This window comes from Felis catus, chromosome A3 (assembly GCF_018350175.1).
Source record: "Felis catus isolate Fca126 chromosome A3, F.catus_Fca126_mat1.0, whole genome shotgun sequence".
Lineage (NCBI taxonomy): Eukaryota > Metazoa > Chordata > Mammalia > Carnivora > Felidae > Felis > Felis catus.
In genome coordinates, this window is record NC_058370.1 from 35105485 (window position 1) to 35131383 (window position 25899).

General features: G+C 41.3%; 1 protein-coding gene across 16 annotated transcripts in view; it reads left to right on the forward strand.

Moving 5' to 3' along the window:
- PLCB4 (phospholipase C beta 4) overlaps positions 1 to 25899 on the forward strand; it is a 419557-nt gene that overhangs the window by 157152 nt on the left and 236506 nt on the right. For all 16 annotated transcript variants that reach the window (XM_023251457.2, XM_045053870.1, XM_045053873.1 and 13 more), the window contains one exon: positions 10999 to 11059. The gene's annotated coding sequence lies outside the window, so the exon portion shown is untranslated. The remainder of the gene's footprint in view (positions 1 to 10998; positions 11060 to 25899) is intronic.

Here is a 25899-nt window from a genome sequence, read left to right on the forward strand (position 1 = left end):
CTCTTGAGATCCAACCAAGTTGTTGTTATCAGTTCTTTCCTTTTACTGCTGAGTAGTAGTCTTTGTTTCTTCTTACTTTTTAAATGTTGCTGTTAGAAAGTTCAGAATTACACTTGTAACTCACCTTTGTGGCTTTCATTGTATTTCTATTAGCACTGATGTAAGTTCATGTTTGTCTGAAGTAATCAAAAAGCATATTTCTGTTGCATTTTCATTGAGTTTCAGGCATTCCTGTGTTAAATAGTGTATTTTGTTCTGCTGATTGTAAATCAGCTTATTTGGAAATGAACAAAAGGACAGTGCCTTTTGAAACAGACAGGGCACCTGGGTGGCTCAGTCACTTAAGTGTCCTACTGCGGCTCAGGCTGTGATCTCCTGCTTCGTAAGTTCGAGCCCTGCATTGGGCTCTGTGCTGACAGCTCAGAGCCTGGAACCTGCCTCAAATTCTGTGTCTTCCTCTTCTCTCTGCCCCTCCCCCACTCACACTGTCTCTTTCTGTCTTTTTCTCTCTTTTTCGCTCTGACTCTGTTGCTCTGTCTCTTTCTCTCTCTCTCAAAAATATTAAAATTTTTTTAATAAAAAAATCATTTCAGGAGAGTGAAATCATCTCAGGGTCTCTCCCTTTCCCCTCCCCCAGTTTTTTGGGGTTTTTTTTGGTCAGTTTTTCAGTAAGAAACCCTTTGTATTTCTGTCTATAAAAGAGACTTTTCATAAGGTTAGGCAGCAAGGAGGGGTGTCTTACAACTGCTGCCAACGCTATTCAGTACACTGGTTTGAGACTAATTAAATGGCTCCTATTTATCTGATATTTTCCCCCTAGAGAGATTCAGAAATATTTTTTTTTCAACTTAAGCTTCAAAAAGAAACCAGCTCAGTTAGCTTATAGTGGAGGGAAGAAGCAGGACACAGGGACACTTCAGAGCAGATTAGAACTGAGGTGACGGATAATACCATTTTCAATTAAATTGCCTGGGGAAATTAGGTAGGCAGAGAATAATTACCTGAGTTGGCATATATCCAGGTTTCTGAAACTAAGACCCTGCTCGAATGTTCTGAGGATCACTGATGACCACAGGCAGCCAGGGACCTTGAGGGCTGTCTGATCTCAAACATATTTAAATCTTCCGGCTGCAGTGCATGGCAATTTTAAGTCAAATTAGGTAGCATGAGAAACTCTATCAAATAAAACCTTGTAAAAAACAAAAAAACAAAACAAAAAAAAAACAACGAAGACCTCCCACTCCCAGCAAGCCACACTGCAAAGCATCATATTAAAGGGAGGCTTCTCTGACAAAATTTCTATTTATACATAATATAGAAAATACATCTGTAAATATATTAAATATACTACAAATTAGAGATTACATGTAATTTTTTGAATACTTATGTAGTCATAGTTAAACTTATATTTTCGTAACTTCTGCTGTGTGACTACCACCAGGACACTGGAGCTGAGATGGGAACCATAGGAGAAACCTAGAGAGGGCTGAGTGAAGTATCATGGTAGTCTTTCCCTCGCGCAGAGGGCCCTGGCAAGGTGACAGCCCTTGGTCATGCCTTGCGAGGACCAGGAAAGAACGCTGAGTAAATGTTACCTGATTTGTGAGTTCATCCAACCTAGTTGTGGAAATGAGCCTTGAATGTAACCGTACCTTTAATGCAGAAGTCAAGATGCAGTATTGTGTTCCTCACCCCAGCTCTGCCTCCAGTGACCTATTACTGTGACTGCTAAGCATGGGTTTCTTGGGGTCCGTGCCACTGGTAGCGCCTGGTGCCATGCTGCCCCTGCTTTGTCTGGGTGGGGTTGATGGAAGAGAAACGAGGTTGTTCAAGTATAGATTTTATCTTTTCTCTTTACCTAGAGAAAAGCTCGCTTTGCTTTCTACAAAAGGAAATGGAGCCAGTGGTTTTTCTTTGCTTCTAGTGTTTGCTTTTGCTTTGTTCCTATCTTTTCATAATCTCTGAATTTCAGAATGCAGGTATAGGAAAATGGGTGTGGAAGGTGTAAAAAAGAAACCAGTTACATTTTTCTTCCTCTCCGCCCCCCCCCCCCAATACAGCTATAAGGGGATAGCAGAATGCTTGGATTGTTTCATAGCCTTCCTTGAATAAGGCGGTTACTGGTACATGGGGGGGGAGGGAAGGGAGGGCTTTATGGAAATTACAGAAACACACCCCTTGGCGAGGCTGCAGCCCCCATTTGCCCCCAGCCATGGCCGTGAGCCAGATCTGAGTGCAGTGCATGTGTACTCAGCCCTCACCTGTGCTGTATGGTAGGTGCAGAAAGCACCCCTGTCTCCCAGCACTGGGAGCACAGATGGGTGCACAGCCAGATGCAGCTCTTAAGAGTAAGTGTACAGAGGGGCCTGGGCAGCTCAGTCGGTTGAGCATGCAAATTCCGCTCAGGTAGTGATCTCACACCTCGTGGGTTTGAGCCCAGCCTCAGGCTCAGTGCTGACAGCTCAGAGCGTGGAGCCTACTTCAGGTTCTGTGTTTCCCTTTCTCTCTGCCCCTCTCCTGCTCGTGCTGTGTCTCTGTCTCTCAAAAATAAACATTAAAAAAAATTTTTTTAAGTGTACTAGGCCAGATCATCAGGGTTTGAAGTCCTGCTTCTGTGCTTCCTTGCCATGCGCCCCTGGATAAATGATGTAACCACTTTGTGCCTCAGTTTCTTCTTCCGTAAAAAGTGTCCACCATAGGGTTTGGTTTGAGTTGATGACTTCATACACATAAAACAGTGAGTTAATACCTGGATGTAGTAATTTCTCAGTAATTGGTAATTATTGCTATTGTTATTTTCCTAAATCGGTCAGTTTTGCTCTCTAACCTGTTTTTAAAAGGATATTTCTTAAAAGCTGCTTTTTTCTGTAAAAAAAAAAAAAATCTAATAGGCATTGTGCTTGTAGATGTATGAAGCATCCTTTGAATTTTCTATATCCTTTCCCTGTAAATATTGTAGAAAATATAACATGTAGGAAATGTAATTTAACTTAAGCAATTTCAGCCCATGGCGTGTGCTTGCTTTTCATTTTGTTACCTCATCATCCTACTCAAATGTTAATATTCTAGATGTTTAGTTTCATGATGGTTCAGTTTAACTGAAAGGGGAGAAACTTCTGCTCTGGATTTGGAATTTGGAAAGTACATGCATTCTTGGGTTGGCTAATGGGATCCTAAGAACATTAACTACTCCCAGTGACCAAAGTGAGAGTTGTTAAAAACAACAACAACAACAAAAACCCATACTCTCCGGTTTTAACTTTCATGTATTCTCTCCACTGGCCAGTTAGCTTTTCTTGTGACATGACCTCAGTTCCCGTCCTGAGAAGAAAACCACACGCAGAAACAAACGTATGCTCACAGTTACTAGGTGTAGTAGGCAGAATTCGGGGATGGCCCCAAGGCGCCCATGCACTGGTATATGCACCCTGAATAATCTGTAGTACTAGGATTATATCACTCCCGTGATTCAGTTATGTTGCATAGCACAGTTGGCTTTAAGAGTGAGAGATTATCCTTGGTGGGCTTGCCCTAATCAGGAAAGCCCTTATAAAGGACTGAAGAAGATTCAAAGAGAAGTATTCCACACAAGGAAGGTTCTTTGTCTCTGGCTTTGAAGATGGTGGGTGTGATGCGGCAAGGAATATAGGTAGCATCTAGGACCTGACAGTGGCCCCCAGCTGATAGCAAGGAAACACAAGTCCTCAGTCCTATGGCTCCAAGGAAGTAAAATTAGCCAACAACCTGACTGAGCTTGGAAACAGATTGTACCTCAGCCTCCAGAAAGGAAGCCTGGAAGACACCTTGATTTTAGCCTTGTGAGACACTGAGTGGAGAACTGAGCAACTGCACCAGACTTCTGACCTTTAGGACTAAGCCAGTAAATGTGTGTTGTTTAAAGCCACGAAGTTTGTGGCAGTTTGTAATGCAATCATAGAAAACCAATACATAGGGGAAACTAGGGGAAAGAATGTAGGTGGGTCATTGCAAAACCATTACCATTATTTAGGGGGCAAAAAATCCCCCAAACACCTCATGATCTCCTACAGAGAGCCCTGAGTTACACATTTTAAAGCTGACTAGCCACAGTAAATGACAGATACAGAAGCTCTAAGTTTCCTGGGCCAAGTTTAGAGCCGTTTCTCAAACTGGCAGTTGGAGACCCAGCGAGGGGCAAAGGGATGGCTGAACTGCTCTCGGGCAGGATGTTTACTGAATAGTGGTACAGGGTGAATATGCAGAGCAGGGAGGCGGAATCCTCTTCACTCCATGCTTATAAATGTTTCTGACTACGTCTTTAATTTAGGGCTCACTAACTTGGAGAGGGCGAACAGGAAGGCGTAGGAGAGGGGGCTGTCTGGGTTGCAGTGATGGGGCAGCTGGGGGGCTGTGGGGAACTAGAAGGTGATCATTTAAACATGTATGTAGCCAGATAAGGCCCATGGAAGCCTCTCCAGTATAGCCTGGTGGGGAGAGAGTACATGTCGGGCAGACAGAATCGGAGGGTGTGAACTCGGGACCTGGAGTTTTGTTTTTGTCCACTGGCCTGTCTTCAGAGCTGGGAACAGGGTCTGGCACACAGTGAGTGCTCCATAAATGTTTGTTGAGTGACTGAAGAGACAAACATACTAATACAATATGCAAAAATAGCAAATGTGATTGTATTGGTGAGAAATGCTTCTAAAATCCAGTTACTTTTAGTGTTGTGACATGGTACCACTCTGGGCTATCCTTTTGGCCTGCTGTTTACCTTTCTTAACCTACAGCTCCATTTGAGGACTGTTTTGGAAGTCATTAACTATGGAAAAAGACCAAGCCAGTGTTGAGCGCTTCTGGCTGGCTGGCACTGCCCCAGGTACCTGGTGTGTGTTTCTTCTCCTTTTATCCTGACCCAGACTTCCAAGGTGGGTCTTAGTATGACCTGCCTTTGACAGAGGGGGAGACGGTTTCAGAGAGGCAAGGTCCGTTGCTCAAGACCACATGGCCGGTAAAGGTTGCCCTCAGCTTTATCTGATTATCAGGCCCCTGCCATTGCTGGCTACTCCGAGCGTGTTCTGCAACCAGCATTGGCATCACCTGACAGCCTGTTAGGGCTGCAGAATCTCTGGTCCCACCTAAGACCTATCCCAGACAGAATCTGCATTTCATTCAGATATGTGGGTGGTTTGTATCCATATGAATGTCTTGGAAAGGACATCAAATGCCAGTCCTCCTGTGTTCAATATATAGATGTGCAGGGGCGCCAGGGTGGCGCAGTCGGTTGAGCGTCCGACTTCAGCCAGGTCACGATCTCGCGGTCCGTGAGTTCGAGCCCCGCGTCGGGCTCTGGGCTGATGGCTCAGAGCCTGGAGTCTGTTTCCGATTCTGTGTCTCCCTCTCTCTCTGCCCCTCCCCCGTTCATGCTCTGTCTCTCTCTGTCCCAAAAATAAATAAAACGTTGAAAAAAAATTAAAAAAATATATACATATATAGATGTGCAGAAACAGGCCGGGCGTTGTCACCCTCAAATACTGGGTTCTAAACTTGGGTTATTCATGGGCCACTTGTATGGATTTGGCCAAATTTTTCATCTGAATTTTTTACTCTTTTCCATATAAATGTATTTGCTTAACAAGAAAATATAATTGGTAACAAACAAACCCTACAACTATATGGCAATATAGTAATATTACTGTGGTAAATAGCTCTGAAACTGTATTTATAGTAATATACTTATGTTCGATAGAAAGATGACATTTTCTTTTTTTTTTTCAATTTTTTTAACATTTTTTTTTTATTTTTGAGACAGAGAGAGACAGAGCATGAATGGGGGAGGGTCAGAGAGAGGGAGACACAGAATCTGAAACAGGCTCCAGGCTCTGAGCTGTCAGCACAGAGCCTGATGCGGGCTCGAACTCACAGACCATGAGATCATGACCTGAGCCGAAGGCGGACGCTTAACCGACCAAGCCACCCAGGCGCCCCGAAAAATGACATTTTCCATAAAGAGAAGATAAGTCTTAATATACGTGCAGTTGTACATTAGCTCTCCATGTACCATTGTAAGTTAACTGTATTTTACATGTAAGCTACGCCATTAATAATAAACTGTAATCTATTGTAAGATATTTCTCTATGGACCCTTAATGGCAATGTATTTCGTGTTACGACACACTGCTGTGATAGATTGTAAAAAATGGCCACCAAGTCTTCCCTTCCCTGCACCTATGCCCTTGTTATGTGCAGTGTCCCACTAATGGATGAGACTTTCTCCATCCTTTATAGCTGGGCTTGACCGTGTGACTAGCTTTGCCCAAAGCCACGTTAGTGCATATGACGCAGCAGAGGCTGGCGTGTTGGATTCTGACCTCTTGCCATTCTTGCAAACTTGAGATCACTATGTGAACCAAAATAGTTACATGTTTTAAGCAACAAAGGTTTGAGGTGGTTTGTGATGCTGTATGCTTGCTGACATGAGTATTCTCAAACGCTGTTTACAAAACAATTTCTGTTTGAGAGCAGATCAAAGAGCAATGATTCTGTTTTGATTCAGTCTTGCCAAGTTATTCTTCATTTGAAAACAAAATCCTGATATTGAATGTCTCGGAAAGGGCATTAAATGCCAGTCCTTCTGTGTTCAATATATAGATGTACAAAAACAGGCCTGGCATTGTCACCCTCAAATACTTGCACATTTTTATCCCCATCTACTGAGAAATCAAAACTTGACCCTCGGCTACAGCTTCCCTGTCGCTTTGAAATAAGACTCTAATGCTAATAAGTCTAAATGCTGTGGCCTGTCGTTACTGGTGGTTTGCAGTAAGATGTTGGTGCTTTGTTACGGTTTGGAAGTAGTTCCGTGCATGTGCTTCTCTTTGGTGAGAGTGAAATGCAATTGTGTTTCCCATCACAAGGTATCCGTGGAGAACTGTGATAGCAAATCTTGTAGAAGTGTAAATATTCACCACTTACTGGGTTTCCTTGAGCAGTGTGAAGAAGTGTTCTGTCATTTTTGAAAGAAGCCAACGAGTATTCATGGGTAGACTCACTGAAATGCAATCTTTAAAAAGACAGCTTTAATGAAATACAATTTACGTACCATAAAGTTCACCCATTAAAATGTACGATTGGATTTTTTTTTTGTATATTTAGAGTTGTGCAACCACTACCATGGTGTAACGTAAGAACACTTGGATTGCTTGTGTCCAGGAGCATTGACTGTCTTCCCTGCCCCTTCAGTCCTACACAACCGCCAATCTGTCTTCTATGGATTTGCCTAGAATAGGATATTTCATATACACAGAATCCTACAACATGTGGTCTTTTGTAACTGGCTTCTCTCATTTAGTATAATGCTTTCTAAAGTTTACCCATGATATGTATGTATGATATATATGTATGTATGATACGTATCCCTGTTGCATTCTTTTACTGCTGAATAACATTCTGTTGTATTCCATCTGCATTTTGTGTATCCATTGATCAGTAATGGGCTTTGGGATTGTTTCTACTTTTTGGCCATTATGAATAATGCTGCTATGAAAAAGTACATGTAATCTTTTTATATGGACATATGTTTTTATTACTCTTGGGTACCGGCCTAGGGTGGAGTTACTGGGCCATATGGTAATTTTATGTTTAACCATTTGAAGAACTGCTAGACTACTTTCAAAAGTGGCTACACCATTTTATTCCCGCAAGTAATGTACAAGCATTCTGATTTTTCTGAATTCTCATTAATGCTTGTAATCTGTCTTCCAATTATAATTATCCTGGTGGGGGTGAAGTAATAGCTTATTGTGGTTTTTAACTTGGATTTTTCTGATGATTTGTGTATTTGTGTATCTTTTTTTGAGAGATATCTATTTAGATCATTTACCATTTCTAAATTGTTTTTTGTCTTTTTGTTGATTTGAAATAGTTCTTAACATACTCTGGATACAAGTCCTGTATTAGATAAGTGATTTGCAAAAATCTTTTCCCATTGTGTGGGTTGTCTTTTCACTTTTTGAGAGTGATCTTTTAAGCACAAAAGTTTTTAATTTGATGAAGTCAAATATTTTCTTTCATTGTTTGTGCTTTTGGTCCCAGTCTGTGAAACTTTTGCCTAACCCAAGGTCACAAAGATTTACTCCTGTATTATATTTACTCCTTAGTTTTATAGTTTGGGTTCTGATATTTACATGTGTGATCCATTTTGAGCTGATTTTTGTGTATAATGTGAGGTAGGGATCCACCTTCATTCCTTTGCATGTTGATGTCCAGTTGTCCCAGCACCATTTGTTGAGTCGATTCTTTCCACATGGAATAATGCTGCCACCCTTATTGAATGAAAACCAGCTTTTGTTTACCAGCACCAATAGGTTTCTAATATTTGGGAATTTTGTCTATTTATTAGGTTTCTTTCTGTGTTACAGAAGAATAGACCAAAAGCATATGCAAAGACACACATAAACACAGACATCCAGAGACTTCTACACACACAGTCTCTCTTTTACCAAGGACTCATTTGTACTCTTTAACACCTGGAGTAATAATGTTAGAATGAAAAAGGCGGTAAGTTGAGGCCTTGATTCATATATGACTCCGACACTAAGTCAGTTATAAAAGTTCATCTGCCATATGCCAATAGCTAGTTCATGACAAACTGTTTAGACCATTTCACTCCTTTGTGGTTAAGTATTTCATCACTGACTTCCTCAAATGTTGCAGTATCCTAGCCACGCACAGAATTAGAAAGGTGTATGGAACGATGGGTTGTCCCTAGGGAATTAGAGAAGGCAGAGGAAAAACACATCTTGTCTTTAAGTCTTTTGTTACAGAAGGACTTGGGTGGCAAGTAGTTTCTCAAAATGAGGAGCATGGTACAGCAGGGTCCTTAATCAGTGAGTGTTTCTGGAACTCTGCTTCGTTTCATAGTCCCAAGAGGCATAACATAGTTATGTAGTTGAAGTTCCTGGCTATCGGCAGGCCACCTAACTATTCACCTGTTCAGTGAAGATTTCCTGAGCACACTAATATGCTAGACACTGAGCAAGGTGCTAGGGATAGCTGTGATGGTTTTCAATACTTTCTTACAATACTTCATTACAAATATAAATTTAATATGAAAACAGGGTGCGTGCCATGGAGGAGGCAGTTCCATAGAGGCTAAATATGTGTCAGGGTGCCTGGGGTTGAATGCCAGCTCTGTGTGATTTCTGAAGAGTCATTTCTGAGTTTTCTCTCCTATAAAATGTGAATAATCACAGTATATACATTTTAGAGTGTTTATGTGGATTATATATGATATAATTCATGCCTAGAGCCTGGGTCAGAGTAAATATTTGCTAAATCAATAAACAAATGCACATGATACTAGATGTTCTCTATTTCTGTATTTTTAAAACGGAATATTTTGTTCTTCTAGAAAATTTGGGATGAATTGGATTGTTTTTCACTTTCAATTATAAAAGTAACAGGTTTCGTGGTAAAATAGCACACAATGGTAAAATGTTAGGTTAAAATGCAAAGGTCCTTTTTTTTTTTTTCCCTCTTATGTCCTTCAGCACCAGTTCTCCTGGGACAGCTACACTCAAGTTTCTTGTTATTCCTCCAGATACATTCTCTGCCTCTAATAGGATTTACACATAGGTTAGCGAGGTTTGTTTTAACACATTGGGGTCATAGTACGCATATTACTCAACTACTTGAGTTTTTAAAAATTAATACTGTGACCTGATTTTTTTAAATCTGTACATATAGATCCAACTGGTTTTTTTTAATGTGTTTTTATTTTTAGTTTTGAGGGGGGGGGCGGGGGGTGTAGATACAGAGGATCTGAAGTGGGCTCTGTGCTGACAGCAACAAGCCCGATATGGGACTTGATCTTCTGAACCCTGAGATCATGACCTGAACCAAAGTAGGGCGTCCAACCAACTCAGCCACCCAGGTGCCCTGCTTCTTTCTTTTTAATGGCATATAGTCTTGCATCATGGATGAACCATCCTACCTAGAACCTTACTGTAGACATCTCTATACATCGATGATGACTTTCTCAATAACACAGTTCACATTTTACAGACGTCGTTTTCCCATGTTTCAATTGCCAGTTTTCTTTAAAAAATTTTTTTTTAATGTTTATTTTTGAGAGGCAGAGAGAAGGAATGAGTGGGGAGGGGCATAGAGAGAGGGAGAGACAGAGCATGAGTCAGGGAGGGGGCAGGGAGAGGGAGACAGAGAATCTAAACCAGGCGCCAGGCTCCAAGCTCTCAGCATAGAGCCCAACGCAGGGTTTGAACTCATGAACCACAAGATCATGAGCTGAGCTGAAGTCGGATGCTTAACTGACTGAGCCACTCAGGTGCCCCTCAGTTGCCAAATTTTCCACCTCTGCTCCTCCCAAATGCGAATGGATTTGCTTTTAACTTCTGTGTACTTCTGATACCACCTGGAACTTCCCACCCCTCCCAACCCCACCTTGGAAAGATCTCAAAACCTAAATTTCCACCAAACCAGAAATCTAATGTCAAATCCAGAATCTACATCACCAACTTGTTAACAAAGACAACAAAAAACATGTAGCAAAAATATACTTTTTGTAGAAAGATGCAAATCCGTTATAAATCTTAGGTGTTCAGCACTGTTCTTCATTGAAGTGGCAAACTTTTTCTTACAGTTCATCTCAGGACGTTTGACTGTTAATCAGGAAAAGATTTATATTCTAAAAGATTTTAGATGGTCTTGTTCAACTGTTCCTTAATTATCACGATAAGAGGTTGAACACCACTTCAGCACAGCGAAGAGGATCTATAAACCCTGTAGGCTGGCGTAGCGGTAACATTTCTGATTTGATGACTGTGCGTCTTTGTTCATTTGGAAAGTAATGTCACTGATGTATTAATGTGCCTTTCTGATGTGTGTGTGTGTTTTTAATATTATAGATTCTGATTTTGAAGTGCACAAAGCTGTTTCTTACATGAGAATCCTAAAGGTTCCTCTCATTGATTTTTCACTGCTCTGTGTCTGCTTGCTTCACAGAGGACGGCGCTGTGAGTTGAACTAAGTGGACATCACTTGCAGTCCCTTCCACATCTGCCTGGTGAGTATTCTGCATGCTGTGGTAGAGTTTCTAGTTGTGGGGTTCTAGAACTTAGCATCTGTAAGGTGAATCCCCCATCATTTATACCGACGTCCACCCTGAAGTGCCCCTCAAAACTGATTGACAGCTACTTTCCTTCGTGCAATGGAGCATCAGTCCCCTGGAATTTTCCAGATTCCAGTTCATTCATTCCACCAACCTAGGGCACTTCACCCTTCACTAGCTTTTCTCCTCGCTGTCTGTGGTAGTATTGCCTGCATTAGTGAGCCATTAGATATCATTTAAGTTCCTGTTCTCTGCAGTTATTTCTGAGGGAAAATGTAGGACTTGTATTCAGTCCTATGCAGATAACGTTTAGGAAGATTCCCACAAATGTGGAAAAAAAATCACAATTACGCTCATTGTCAGCTAGAATTCACCATCCATTCTGTGGGAACTACCTGTGGAAATGACAGAAATAAATTCTCCTAGTGCCTCTCTAAAGTTCCATTTTATAAATCTCTAAAGAAATGCTGAAATGGGGGCCAGTAATAGCTCTATGTGGCCAATTATTTTTATTTATAAACCAGAAATTGCCAATGCTTTATTCTAGAGCCAGGATCTTGATGAATATGAGTTTTTTTCTGACTTCTTAATCAAATTCCTATTTTTATAACTTCTGTAGGAACTTATATAGGACTTTTTGTAGAGAGTCCTATGTTATAAGGGAAACGCTTGGACTATGTATCATTTCTTCAACAGGCAAGAAGTCATTTTATAGTGATGCGTGATAAAAAATAACTAGCAACTTCACTGTTCATCCTGAGAGGTGAACCCCAGCTTACAGGCATTTTAAATCAATGTTACTTTTTTCACCACGTTGCAAGTCCTGTCACACGCTCCGTCACCTTCCAGCAGGGTCTGTGGCTGATTTTTTTCCAGCCTTTCTGTGAGGGGAGAGAAGAATCACACTTCTCTAAGTGATCAGTATTTAATGGTGACACAAGACTATCAAGAGAGTAGATTTATTATTGAGTGTCCCTACCTATTTTTAGTTGAGTGCACTGTGTTTTCCTGCTTCCCATGGATGATTCATAAACTATGTTTTAGCAGGAAAACCAGAGTTGGGGTAGGGGTTTCTAAATAATTCTCTAGAGATTTTAAATCAGGATAGGCATGACATCTGCTTTTTAGCCTTTATTACATTCTTTTTGGACTGTTTGCTTTTGCTGTGCAATAGTTGTTATTCTTAAATAAGAGATCATTTTCATCGGCTTATTATAAATGAATTATGTGTGTGGTGAAAATAAACACTTGATTCAGAAGTTTAAAAACATAGCTTAGAAGTTGTTTGTTAAACATTTTAAGTTCCAAGAAGAAGTTTTTCCATATGAAGTGGTATAAATGCCAGGCACTGGATTTTACAAAGACTTTGGATGGACTTGGGTCCCAAGACAGCTAATAGAGTATGTGGGCTCTTTTTCCATTCCCTCTTCAAATAGGACCTGATTGGACCCAGTGCCCCACATGTCACCAGGTGGTGGTTACCCTTACCTTAGTCTTGCCTTCCTCCCAAAGAGAGAATTTATTTTCCTCCATCCTCTATTAAAAAAAGCTCGGGGCGCCTGGGTGGCTCAGTCGGTTAAGCGGCCGACTTCGGCTCAGGTCATGATCTCGCGGTCCGTGAGTTCGAGCCCCGCATTGGGCTCTGTGCTGACAGCTCAGAGCCTGGAGCCTGTTTCAGATTCGGTGTCTCCCTCTCTCTGACCCTCCCCCATTCATGCTCTGTCTCTCTCTGTCTCAAAAATAAATAAACGTTAAAAAAAATTTAAAAAAATAAAAATAAAAAAGCTCAACTCTAGCAACATTCAGTTGTTGAGTATCTTGTATTATGAGGCATTTCATTTTCACATTGAATTGAAATCTTGTTCTTTTATAATGTCTTCCCATATTCAAAATTGGAAACCTCTAAACCTGGGAGCTGGAAGTCTTCTGGTTTTATCTTGAACACCTGCTTTCTCTGTGATTCCCATCATGAGTACCTATGACTGTACATTAGTTCTAAGCATTTGTGTTAAGCCTGTTGCTTGCACCATAGGTATTCATAATATATTTTAATTCCTGTAATGGTACAAAGTGTATATTCTTATTTATGTCCCATTCAACTTGGCTTTTTAGCAGCGTTAGGCTTAAACTCCTAAAATAGAAAATATTTACATAGAGAGCAAAATGACTGTTTTTGGATTATTCTTGCCATTATATTTCTAGCTTCACGATGACTCTTGGTAAAGAGGAATTTATAAGTCAAACCAAAGGTGGTCTTCAAATATCATGGAAAGAAAGAAAACAACCCTTGATACCTTCTTTCCTGCAGTATTGAAATTTGGAAGATTTACCTAAATTTGGGGCTCCTTGCTTTCTGAATGATTTTAAATTGTTTTTTATTAAATATTGATTATATACGGAATGTACACTGTTATTGTCAGGTATGAAGCTCCCCAAACTTTAACGTTGACTTCTCTTTCCTTTTGCCTCTACTTTGGAGCCTTCCAGGCTGTCCTAATGTGTCTTGCAGCTGGAGGTTTAGGCATAGATATATAGTGACAGCCGTATGTTTATATGTATGGTACCAGCTATTAGGATCTTTTACTTATTTATTTTTATTTATTTTATTTTTTAATTAATTAATTTATTAGATCTAAGACCTGTGTTCTAGGGTTGCTGCAGTGCTCTTCGGGAACAAAGATGATTCTTCGTAAATTGTGGATAGTGCAGTTATTTTAAACTCTTAAGTATTATACATAGAAGCTCTTATTTGTGGTACAACAAGAATCTGGTTTCATGTTTTCTTAGAGCCCCTTCATGCATGACAAGAGTCTGGCTGAGCTCCCCAGAAGCAGACTTGAGATGAGGGATTTTTGCACGAGTGTCTTATTAAGGGAGTGCTCCCAGGAGAAACAAGTGAGTTGGAGAGGGACAGGGAAGAAAGAAGCAGGGGGATTTTTCCGAGCAAAGTCCCTGCCTCAGCCGTGATCCTGGAGGAGCTCTGGAGCATACTTGCTCCTGAAAACCACTTCCTTCTGCCCCAGAGCAAGGGGCCAAGCTTTCCCATCCTTGCAGCAACCATTGGCTGTGGACTGGTTTGGGGGGAGGCTGTGAATTTGAGAACATTTGGGGTCTTTGCATCTGCTGAGGAAGCAGCTCCAATAGTTAAGGGGTATTCCTCTTAAGAAATCTGCAAGTGCTGGGGTACCTGCGTGGCTCAGTTGGTTAAGCCCCCGACTTTGGCTCAGGTCATGATCTCATGGTTTGTGGGTTCCAGCCCCACATCTGACTGTGCTCCTGCTTCAGATTCTGTGTCTCTTCTCTTTCTGCTCCTCCCCCGCTTGCATGGGTGCACACATACACACTCTCTCTCAAAAATTAAAAAAAAATGCAAGTGTCATCTCTTAGAAGCAAAGCACATACAAGCCAGGAGATGGGCACACAGGATAGCTAAAAGGGACCCAGTGGTGACAGGACATGGGAGTGTCTGTTCTACCTAGCAGCAGCCATGTCATTGAATGCCATGTCATTCCTTCACTCCTACAGACCTACTTGTCATCCCTTAGACTTTCAGCCATATATTTCCTGGTACAAGTTTTCTGCATTTTGAGAAGCACCTTAAATTCACTTTCTTCCCCAGGGAAGTTAATAAGCTACTGCTTCAAATATTTTTAAGTCTGAAAGAGATTGCAGTGCAGAGAGATACCTAGGTAATTTGCAGTGAGTAAAATTTCTACATATATTTGACTTAAAAAAATAATAAAATCTGAAATCTCAAAGCTTTCCTTAGATGCATGTCAGCTTGAATAATGATTTCAGTGCCCTGAACCGGGAGGCAAGGATATTGTCTGATTGTATGATTGTAACTTATTCTTGCTAGCAGCATTTCTGAGCATACACACCAATTGTTATTTTTCATTCTCTCTTAACCATCCTTTTTAATTGTATTCCTTAATATTTCACCTTTGCCTTTAAGAGTATTTTTTCTATGGAGTTTTTAGGGAAATATATATGGTGTTTCCTTGGGTACCTTTAATTCAGTAGAGCACAAAAGTGTGATCCAATAGAAATATGTGAGCAGCATATGCGATTCCAATTTTTCTTGTGGCCTCATTAAAAAAGTAAAAAGGAATTGGTTGTTATAGCAGCCTGAGCTGGAGGCTGGAAAGTCCAGGATCACAGCTGAAATTAATTTTAATCTATTTAGCCTAGTACATCCTAATTATTATTTTAACATTTAATTAATATAAACAGTATTGAGATTTTACATTTCTTTCATCTGGTGTATATTTTGTACTTGAATCTCAGTTCAGACCAGCCATATTTCAAGTCCTCAGAAGCCACATTTGGCTAGTGACACTGAGCAACTTCAGAATGTTCTAGAAAAACTCTGGTAACAGGCTTACTTCCTTTGAGATAAGACTTTGTTAGGGCTCTTGAATCGCCCTGGTAACCCTGTTCAATAAAGAAATGAGGCAGTACTGTTTTCCAGAGAAAGTGAGCTCACTTTCCCTTAATGAGCCAATGTCCTATAGCCGTGGATTATGGTTAAAACGATTGGGTTTGGCAGGTAAGCTGTCACTAATAACCTGCAGGAGTGTGGAATTCTAGTATCACTTTTTAGAGGAAAAAGGATCATGAATGAACAGTAGTATGTGGAAGGATTCTAAAGAGGAAAGGATGGAGTCTTGGGTAATGGAAAGTTGTGTATATGTGCATAATGTGTGTTAGGGAAGAAGGTTCTAAAAAATTTGGGGTACTTGCATGAAAACCGATGAGGCTGGAGTACTAAATACACAGTAAGAATGGAAGGTAGTGGCTAGATTGTGACCCAGTTCAAAACTTACATTTTCCAGTGTATGGAGTAAGGTATCTGATGATGCAGTTTATATGCTGGGGTCTGTTATAGTTATTTATTGTTGTGTAAGAAATCACTTCAGAATGTAGCAGCTTGAAACAGCAGCACTCACTCACTTCTGTGGGTCAGGGGTTTGGGTGGGTTCTGTTGTGCACTTCTGGCTTGGGGTCACTCCAGCGGTTGTATTCAGATGGCCTCTGAAGCTGAAAGAGCAAGAGGCTGGAGTAGCTGATGGCTGACTTGCCCCCCTCTCTCTCAGTATAGATTCAGGATTTCTCCAGATGGTCTTTCTTCACGGGCAGCTGTGGGCCTCCTCACAGCATGGCGGCTTCAGGGCAGCCAGAAGGCTTGCGTGGGCTCTGGCAAGATGATTCCAGCTGACAAGCTGGAAGCAGCATCACTTTATGACTTGACCTTGGAAGTCATGCTGCATCATTTCCGTCATATTATTTGGTTATAGGTGAATCACAAACTTGCCCAGTTTTAAGGGGGAGGAGACTTAAAAGCCCACCTCTCAGTGGAAGGAGTGTTAAAGTCCCATTGTGTGAAGAGAATGTTAGAAATACCATCTGCCACAGGGACCCTCTCCTACTATACTATACACATCTCGACCTCTTTGCCATGATCTGGGAATGCTCTAGGATGAATGGACCACTCATTACTGGGCACGTTTCTGCACAGTGGCTCTCTCCCTTTCCCTTCCCTGGTCAGCTAGACTGGGCTGCTCTTAAGAAGACTCTAAAGTCTTCTGCTTAGGCAATGAATGGCCAGCTGGCCATTTCATGGATTGGGCTTTTCACATGTAGCTCATGAGAATGCTGCTGTTGAAGTCATTATGACATTAAAATTGTTTCTTTGTGTCATTTCCCAAAAACCCCTGAGTGGTCATGACAGCAAGAACTTCTCCCCTCAGTGTTACACCCATTTTGAGTTGGGCATACAGAGGCTTTTCCAGATGTGAAATATGGATTTTCCCCTTGCCAAATGTAAATATTTGCTTTGTTTGGTTTGTTTCTGTAAAAGGGAGGGGAAAAAAATAAATTCAGTAGAGCTCCCCAGTCTTTGTACATTTTTGTGCTATATCAACAAAATGGCAAAAGCCCAGTGGAAATGGCTGCATTTAAAAACTCCTTACCTATTTTTCTGAAATGAAAACAGGAGCAAGGCATCTGGTCTGCTGTCCTCAGGTGGGAAAGGGCAATTTACTGAGGCCTGAGGACTAAAATAAACACTCCCAGGAGAGGAACCAGCTTGTGACCTTGGGCCATAACCACCTCACAGATCAACTACTTCATTTCTTGCTGTATTTTGTGGCCCCTGTTGGGGGTGGGGGCGGATTCAGTGTCACAAAAGCAGGAGGAGAGCAGTTGGAAGAGGACCCCGGTGGCTCGGTTGGTGAAAATGCTAACAGGATCTGCTGACCCTTCTTCCTGTGTGGCCAGAGGACCTGCGGTTTAACAGTGAGCATTCAGGTAGCTGGGAGAAGGCAGTACTCAGAAAAAGTTAGCAGCAAGAAGCTCCTGGGATGGTAGTGGTGTTCCTACTCCTTGAGTAATGATATAGCAGTCTAGAATTTGGGTAGGTGCAGCCCATTTTCTCATCGGAGATATGTCAAAGAGTCCCTGCAGGACTGATAGAAAAATAGAAGTCAAACCCACATCCCTAAGCAATTAGAAGTTTACTTGTTCCTGGTGACCTCTGTACTTTCTCACCTGGGTGGACACATGGTGGTGTTGGAGTCAGAATGGGAACTCTGAAACCTGGGGCCTTGGTTTTCCCATCTGGAAAATGAGCAAGCAGACTGTTGCCCGATTCATGGGTTTTTGGAAGTCTTTGTGGGAGATGATCCTGTAAGCTCTCCTGAGGACGAGATGGTGCGTGTATGGGACCTGTCTTATACTCCGTATGTTCTTCGTGTTTTCTTTTCCTGTGGATGTTGCTGAGGCTTCAGACTGGTTGCTAGTTAACTGGCTGGCCTCTTTCTGTGCCTCTGTAGCCCTATGCTCTTTGTTCAGTACAAAAGTAAAGGAATAAACAGTCTGCAAAGGACCAGCCTTGAGGAACTCAGATACCATTTTGTCCTTACTTTAAGGACCTCCTACCCAGGGGTGCTGTGCCCTCTGGCACTCTACAAAGTGACTTTTCTGTGGATTCCAGACTATGCACAGATGCTGCTCTTCTGTGAGGAAGACCATCCCTATATTGAACCATCTTCTTTTCATGTGTTGACAGTATTTCTGCTGCTTCCTCCATCCACATTTGCCAATACCACTGTCTCTTCTGGTGCTCCTTTCTGCCATCCTCAGGGGCTTCCGTCTTAAAGACCTGGCTACTTTGCCTCTCTTGTCGTCGTCATCTTCTTTCTTCTTCTTCTTTCTTCTTCTTCTTTCTTCTTCTCCTCCTTCCCCTCCTCCTCCTTCCCCTCCTCCTCCTTCCCCTCCTCCTCCTTCCCCTCCTCCTCCTTCCCCTCCTCCTCCTTCCCCTCCTCCTCCTTCCCCTCCTCCTCCTTCCCCTCCTCCTCCTTCCCCTCCTCCTCCTTCCCCTCCTCCTCCTTCCCCTCCTCCTCCTTCCCCTCCTCCTCCTTCCCCTCCTCCTCCTTCCCCTCCTCCTCCTTCCCCTCCTCCTCCTTCCCCTCCTCCTCCTTCCCCTCCTCCTCCTTCCCCTCCTCCTCCTTCCCCTCCTCCTCCTTCCCCTCCTCCTCCTTCCCCTCCTCCTCCTTCCCCTCCTCCTCCTTCCCCTCCTCCTCCTTCCCCTCCTCCTCCTTCCCCTCCTCCTCCTTCCCCTCCTCCTCCTTCCCCTCCTCCTCCTTCCCCTCCTCCTCCTTCCCCTCCTCCTCCTTCCCCTCCTCCTCTTCCTCCCCCTCCTCCTCCCCCTCCTCCCCCTCCTCCTCCCCCTCCTCCCCCTCCTCCCCCTCCTCCCCCTCCTCCTCCCCTCCTCTTCCTCCTCCTCTTCCTCCTAAATGAAATTCACACAACCAAAATTAACCATTTGAAAGGGAACAATCCTTTGTCCTTTAGTGCGTTCATAGTCTTGTGCAACTACCACCACCTTTATCTAGTTCCAAGATATTTTCATCACCCCCCAAAAAATTCCACAGCCATTAAACAGTTGCTCCCCACTTTCCCCTTCCGCAGTGCCTGGCAACCACCATTCTGATATTGGATATTTCATATGAATGGAATCATATATGAGACCTTTTATGTCTGGCTTTTTTTCCACTGGATGCAATGTTTTAAAAATTCACCTATGTTATATTACATATGTCGGTACGTCGTTCCTTGTCATAGCTGAACAATAACATCTGTTGTATGTGTGTACCATAATTTGTTCATTCATCCATTAATGGGCAATTGGGCTGTTTTCATCTTTGGCTATTGTGAATAGTGCTGCTTTGCACATGTGTGTATGTATTTGAGTCCTTTCAGTTGCTTTGGGTATCAAATGGAATTTCTGAGTCCTGTTTTAATTCTGAATTTAATGTTTTGAAGAATTATAACACTCTTCTGTACAGTAGCTGTGCCATTTTGCATTCCCACCAGCAATGTAAGAGAGTTATGATTTCTCCACATCCTCGCCAACACCTGTTTTCCTTTTCTTTTTATTACAGCCATCTTAATGGGTGTGGAATTATACCACATGTGGTTTTGATTTGCATTCCCTGATGACTAATGATGTGCATCTTTTCATGAGGTGGTTGGCTATTTGTTTACCTTCTTTGGGGATTTGTTCAAGTCCTTTACCCATTTTTTAAGTAGGTTGATTGCCCTTTGATAAAAGTTCTTTATACGTGGCTCATATCAGATCTATGGCTTACAGATACTCTCTCCCGTTCTGTAGGTTGTCTTTTCACTTTCTTGACAGTGTCTTTTGATGCACAAATTTTTTTTTAATTTTGATGAGGTTGAATTCACTTTTTTGTTGTTGCTCTTGCTCTCATTGTTGTATATAAGAATCGATCACCAAATTCAAGATTATGAAGATTTACTCCTATGTTTTCTTCAGAGAATTTTGTGGTTTAAAGCTATTATAACCATGTCGTTGATCCATTTTGAGTGAATATTTTTTAATGTCAAGTCAGGGTCCAACCTCATTCTTGTACATGTGGATATCCAGTTGTCTTGGCACTGTTTATTGAAGAAACTGTTTTTTATCCATTGAAAGATCTTGGCATTCTTTTTTTTTTTTTAATTTTTACTTACTTTAAAAATGTTAATTTCAGTAAACACCCAGTGTTCTATTAGTTTTGGGTGTATAATACAGTAATTAAACAATTCCATACATTACTCACTGCTCATTACCATAAGTGTACTCTTAATCACCATCACCTCTTTCACGCATCCCCCCACCCACCTCCCCAATGGTAACCATCAGTTTGTTCTTTGTAGGTAAGTGTCTGTTTTTTGGTTTGTCTCTTTTTTCTTTGTTCGTTTGTTTTGTTTCTTTAATTCCACATGTGAGTGAAATCATACGGCATTCTTGACAATCAGTTGGCTGTGATGTATAAATTTATTTTTTGAGTCTCAAATGTGTGAATTTATTTATTGAGTCTCAAGAGTTTATTGAGTCTATTGTTCTGTATGCCTATTCTTATGCCAGTATCACATTGTTGGGATTTCTGTGTCCTTGTTGTTGTCAGTTTTGAAATCACGAAGTGTGAGTCTTTCAGCCTTTTTTTTCCCCCAATGTTGTTTTGTCCACTCAGGACTCCTCCTCCTCTTTTATTACTGTTTTGACCTGTAGTGATTCTTGAATTGTGGTACTGCACCTCAGGACAAAGGAGCAACCCAGTGAATAGTCATGTATTTGCATGGGGGGTTATTATAGGCCTGGTAGAATCCAGAGGCTTTTCTTGCTTAAGATCATTCCTTAGGAACATTGACAAGAGCTGCATTGGTGGTATTCAAAGCAAACCCAGTATGCAGGCTATTGGGTTAAAGGGGCTCATTAGAATTCTAAGGGGCCCTTTGGAAAAAAGCAAATGTACAACCTCCTGTTTGCTGTGATAACTAGATACTGTTTTCTGGTTTGTGCATATGTTCAATTGTATTAGTCATGGTCTTCAATTATATAAACAATTAAAAAAAAAAACACACAAACCTCTCCTATAAAGGAAAACTCTGACCTAGGCATCAAAATCATGAAGAAGTCAGAAGGTAGAAAGAATGAGGAGGTGGGAGAGTGATTTTGTGACTCTACCGGGATCAGTTGCTGGGGTGACTCACATTTGTTTCCAGTGTGTTTGACCTCTGGTCCATTCCTTTGAGAATATGTGGGATTTTCCTTTTGGAAATAAGTCTTATCTGTGAATCCTCGGCAACTGCTTTTTAAGCATTTCCAGATGGCCCTCAAAGTCCTCATGTAATAGAAGCTGAGAGATTGCTCCTGGAGGGGGTCAGGGTGGGTGCTGGAGAAATCAGCTTTAACCCCTAGACACTCCACACTAGGAAACTGTGAGAAACAGAGATGTGTTTTCTGTTTGACCCTCATTAGAATAAGAGTTTGGAAGCAGACTGCATTGTGTGTGGGTTATATACATGTATGTGTATTAATAAAATCATTTAAAGCACTGAGTGGAAAACCCAAATAAGTGTACAGGAACAAGTATAGACTAATAAAACAAGGTAGCAAGAAAGGGATTTTGGGCAAAAGACCCAGGCCATCTATGAGAGTGTGGGGGGGTAACTTCTTTCCCAAAAAGTGATGGGCTTATTTTTTGTACTTTATTTGGTAGTTTTAGTATGCATTAAAAATCTTTTTTACAATAATTCTTTGTGTTTAAGATTTTCATTGAAGCTTAAGAAAGGAATTATAAGAGTGACTACAAGGGAAAAAAATGGGAAACTTCACATCCCTCCCCCCACCCCCAGACCGTGTTATTAGTCATCCAGGGCACTCATAACAAAATGTCACTGCCTGGGTGGCTTAAACAACAAAAATTTATTGTCTCACAATTCTAGAGGCTAGAAGGTATCATCAGGAGTGGTTTCTCCTGAGGCTTTTGTTTTTGGCCTGCAGATGGCCACCATCTTGCTGTATCTTCACATGGACTTTTCTCCATACTTGCACATCCTTGGTGTCTGTGTCCACGTTTCCTCTCTCTAGAAGAGCACCAGCCAGATTGGATTAGGTAAGCTTACCCTAATGACCACATTCCAGTTGAATCACCTCTTTGAAGGCCCTGTCTCCAAATCCAATCACATTCTTAGGTAATTGGCAGTTAATGCTTCAACATAAGAATTTTTGAGGAGACACTGTTTAGCGCATTACAGGCAGTGTAGGTAAAGGCAGGCATAGGTTAAGTAGGACGCCAGAACTTCGTGACTCAGGGCCGTGAGGGATAAGGAAAAGTTGTGGGAGTAAAGTCTATGCACTGCTAATGGGAAAGAAGCTATTTCCCTTAGTGATTAGTGTGTCACTTAGCCTTTGCTGTAACAGACTACTACTCCCTTCCCCCCCTCCACCAAAATGTAGTGGCTTAAACCAATGACCATTTATTTAACTCACAACTGAGTAGATTGGCAATGTCGACTGGCCTTGGCAGGGAAGTTCTACTGATCTCCATTGGGCTCACTTAAGAATCTGTGGTCAACTTCTGGGTATACTGAGGATTGGCTGGTTTAAGACAGCATTAGCTGGAATGGCTCATTTCTCCTCCTTTGGCTCTTGCCTTCCAGCAGGCTGACTTGGGCTTGTTCACACGGCAGTAGCAAAGTACATGGAGCGAGAGCAAGGGGGAGAGAGTGAGTGTGTGCAAAAACACCCCAATTATTTCTGCCACATTCTGTTCACCAAGGCAAGTCACAGTCTAGCCCAGATTGAAGAGGTGGGGAAGTAGACCCTTTCAGGTGAATGGCTCTTGGACTAGGATTATCTGACTGTAAAAGTTCTGTGGCCTCTTTTACTTTATATTCATAATACACTTGGCCTGTCCTCACAAATCATTAAATAACAATCTGGAAAGGAATTGCAAGTGCATTTATTTATGAGTGAGCAGTAATTCTTCCCGATTTAGGATGAATAGTTTAATCAGAACATTTATTTCAACCACGGGTATCTGTCTTTCCTGCATGGCTTGGTCTAGACAGATCACTGGGAGAGATCCTAACTGGGAGAATGCTAAGTGAGAGCTCAGTTTTCTTCCCTTATGCTACTTAGAATATTGAATACTCTGGAAATAAGGTAGTCTAGTGGAAACCTTCAGCTTTTTCTCATGGATACCAGCCTCATGAAACTGGAGCAGGAGAAATGGGATCTCTGAGGTCTTCTGTAGGGAGGATATTGAGCAAATTCAATTCTAACGCCTTATATGGGAGAATATGATTCATATAAACTCTCTTAGAAGAGAGTTATTTCCAGGGTGCCTGGGTGGCTCAGTCGGTTGAGCATTCGACTTCAGCTCAGGTCATGATCTCCCAGTTCTTGAGTTCAAGCCCCACATCGGGCTCTGTGCTGACAGCTCAGAACCTGGAGCCTGCTTCAGATTCTGTGTCTCCCTCTCCCTCTCTCTCTCTGACCCTCCCCCCACTCGTTCTCTCTCTCCATCCCCCTCTCAAAAATAAACATTAAAAAAAAAAGTTCCTTCTCGCCAGATTTACTAGTCATACCCACATGGGAGTCTGTTAAGGGAACCCTCCCCAATTCACTCAGTATCTCATATTAAAAAAACAAAAGCAATGCTGTGTGTAACAGTTGTTCCTTACAGGCTGTATGTAACAGCCTCCCGTTGTGGGGTGACTCCAGCACGCCGAACTTTCATGGAGATCGAGAACACGTGAGCATCTTACAGGGCAGAGAAAGGAAAACTGATGTGTAGGGTCTGAAAGTTCCAATATTAAAATGTAAATCTGGAAAGCAAAAAGAAACCTATTTTTAGTGCATTTCCACAGAAAAATCATTTGGCAGATTCTTAGAAAGTTATTCACTTACAGTATGACTCCTTCAATTTCATTCCTAGGTTTCTTTCCCAAGAGAATGAAAACTTCTGTCCTTACAAATACTTGTAAATGAATGTTCATAGCAGCTTTAGTCATAACACCAAAAGTTGGAAAGAACCAAATATCCAGCAACAGGTGATGGATAAACATATTATGATGTATGCATACAATGGAATACTGCCTAGCAGTGAAAAAGGACCAAGTTATTGGTGCAAACCATAACTGGGGTGAACCTCAAAAACACCCTGTTGGGTGAAAGATATGATATGTAAAGCGGTACATATGCTGTTATTTATAGGATATTCTAGACCAGAAAAATAATCTGTAGTGACAGAAAGCAGGTTGGTGTTTGTGGCTGGTGTGTATATAGGGAAGGGTGTGGGGGTGGGGATATCAGGGGGGCCTGAAGGAACTTTTGGGTTGATATAAAAGCTTCCAGTATCTTGGTTGTGGTACTGGTGACATGGGTGCATTTGATTATATATAACCTTTACCTCAATCAATTTAGCTCTCCTAGAGGAGTTACTCCTGTTTCTCATACAATAGATCTATAGTAGGGCTATGTGAGATTTTTATGATCATTAAGAGGGGACATAGGTTTGTAGAAGCTAATACTAGATGAGGCTTATTTGTTAGGCTCATTTTTCTCTAAATTGTATGTTGTTGGAAAGACTAAGCAAGAACAAGCCCATTGTAGACCTGGCTCAAGTGACTAAGCCAACATCTTTTTAATTAAGACCAAATTTGGGAAATTCTTTAATTGAATTGGGGACACTTCACTTATATAGCTAAACTATGGGAGGGACAGCTGGGTAAAGTTAACAGATCATTTTCAATATTTGATATAGCACAAAGGAGTAAAGATTGGGTTTATGGTTCATAGATAATATACTCACATCAATCAAATCTTATTCTTTGAAAATCAGAGTGTTTTAGTAGTAGGTGTATGTTGTATGTGTACTATCCAAGTTCTGGAGGGGACAAAAGTACATAAGAACAGGAGAAAAATAGTCCCTTAAAATTATTTGGAAGTGTCCAATCCAGTCATGCAGAACTGGCTGCTAAGATCCTGTTTTGGTCTGTTCTCTCTCTGATTGTTTAAAAGATAAAGCTGTGAGGAAAATGTTTGTCATGTGTTTATTTAGATTCAATAGTTGGATGTAACTTAGTAAGAGCAACTTGTTTTCTTTTAGCATCAAAGGGTTTATTAATTCACAGATGTCATTCATGCCCCAGAGTGCTAGAGACAGTGATTTATGTTGTCAAAGGCTGGTAATGCTAAAATGAAAGCAGATTTTGTTTTGCTTCTTAGCCAAATTACAGTCTGCTTGGAGTGACTAAAATGTATCTCATTTTTGTTTTGTTTGGGTAATTCAGAAATGAGTTTCAGATTTTGTCTTTTTAATGTTTTAATAGTAAATGATAATGATGCTGACTCAGAAAAAAACTATAGTTCTTTCTTCATTAGTGTTTTCTGAATGGTCTTTTTATTTTTGTATTTTGTGTCTATGATTTATTCATTCAGCAAATATTTATCTAGTGTCTACAGTGTACCAGCACCAAACATTTAGAAGAAAGCATTGAACAACACCTGTCCCTGATCTTACAGAGGGCTATTTTCTAGTAGAGGGAAGTAGATAATAAGGGAATAAACAGTGGGGCACCTGGGTGGCTCATTTGGTTAAGCATCTGACTCTTGATTTCGGCTCAGGTCACGATCCCATGATTTGTGAGTTTGAGCCCCCATGTCAGGGTCTGCGCTGGCAGCGTGGAGCCTGCTCCGGATTGTCTGTCTCCCTCTCCGTCTGTTTATTTATTTTAAATAAATAAACATTAAATAAGTGAACAAATGAAAGGGCAGGCAAATTTCATATAGTGATAAGCATCAAGAAAATAAAATGAGATTGTATGATAGAGGCTGACTTAGGGTGGGGTACATGATTCATTTGGATTTACAGACAAGGATTCATTTGGGTTTATGGTATGAAATTTACTCATACGGGAAAGACTAGAGAAAAAATATG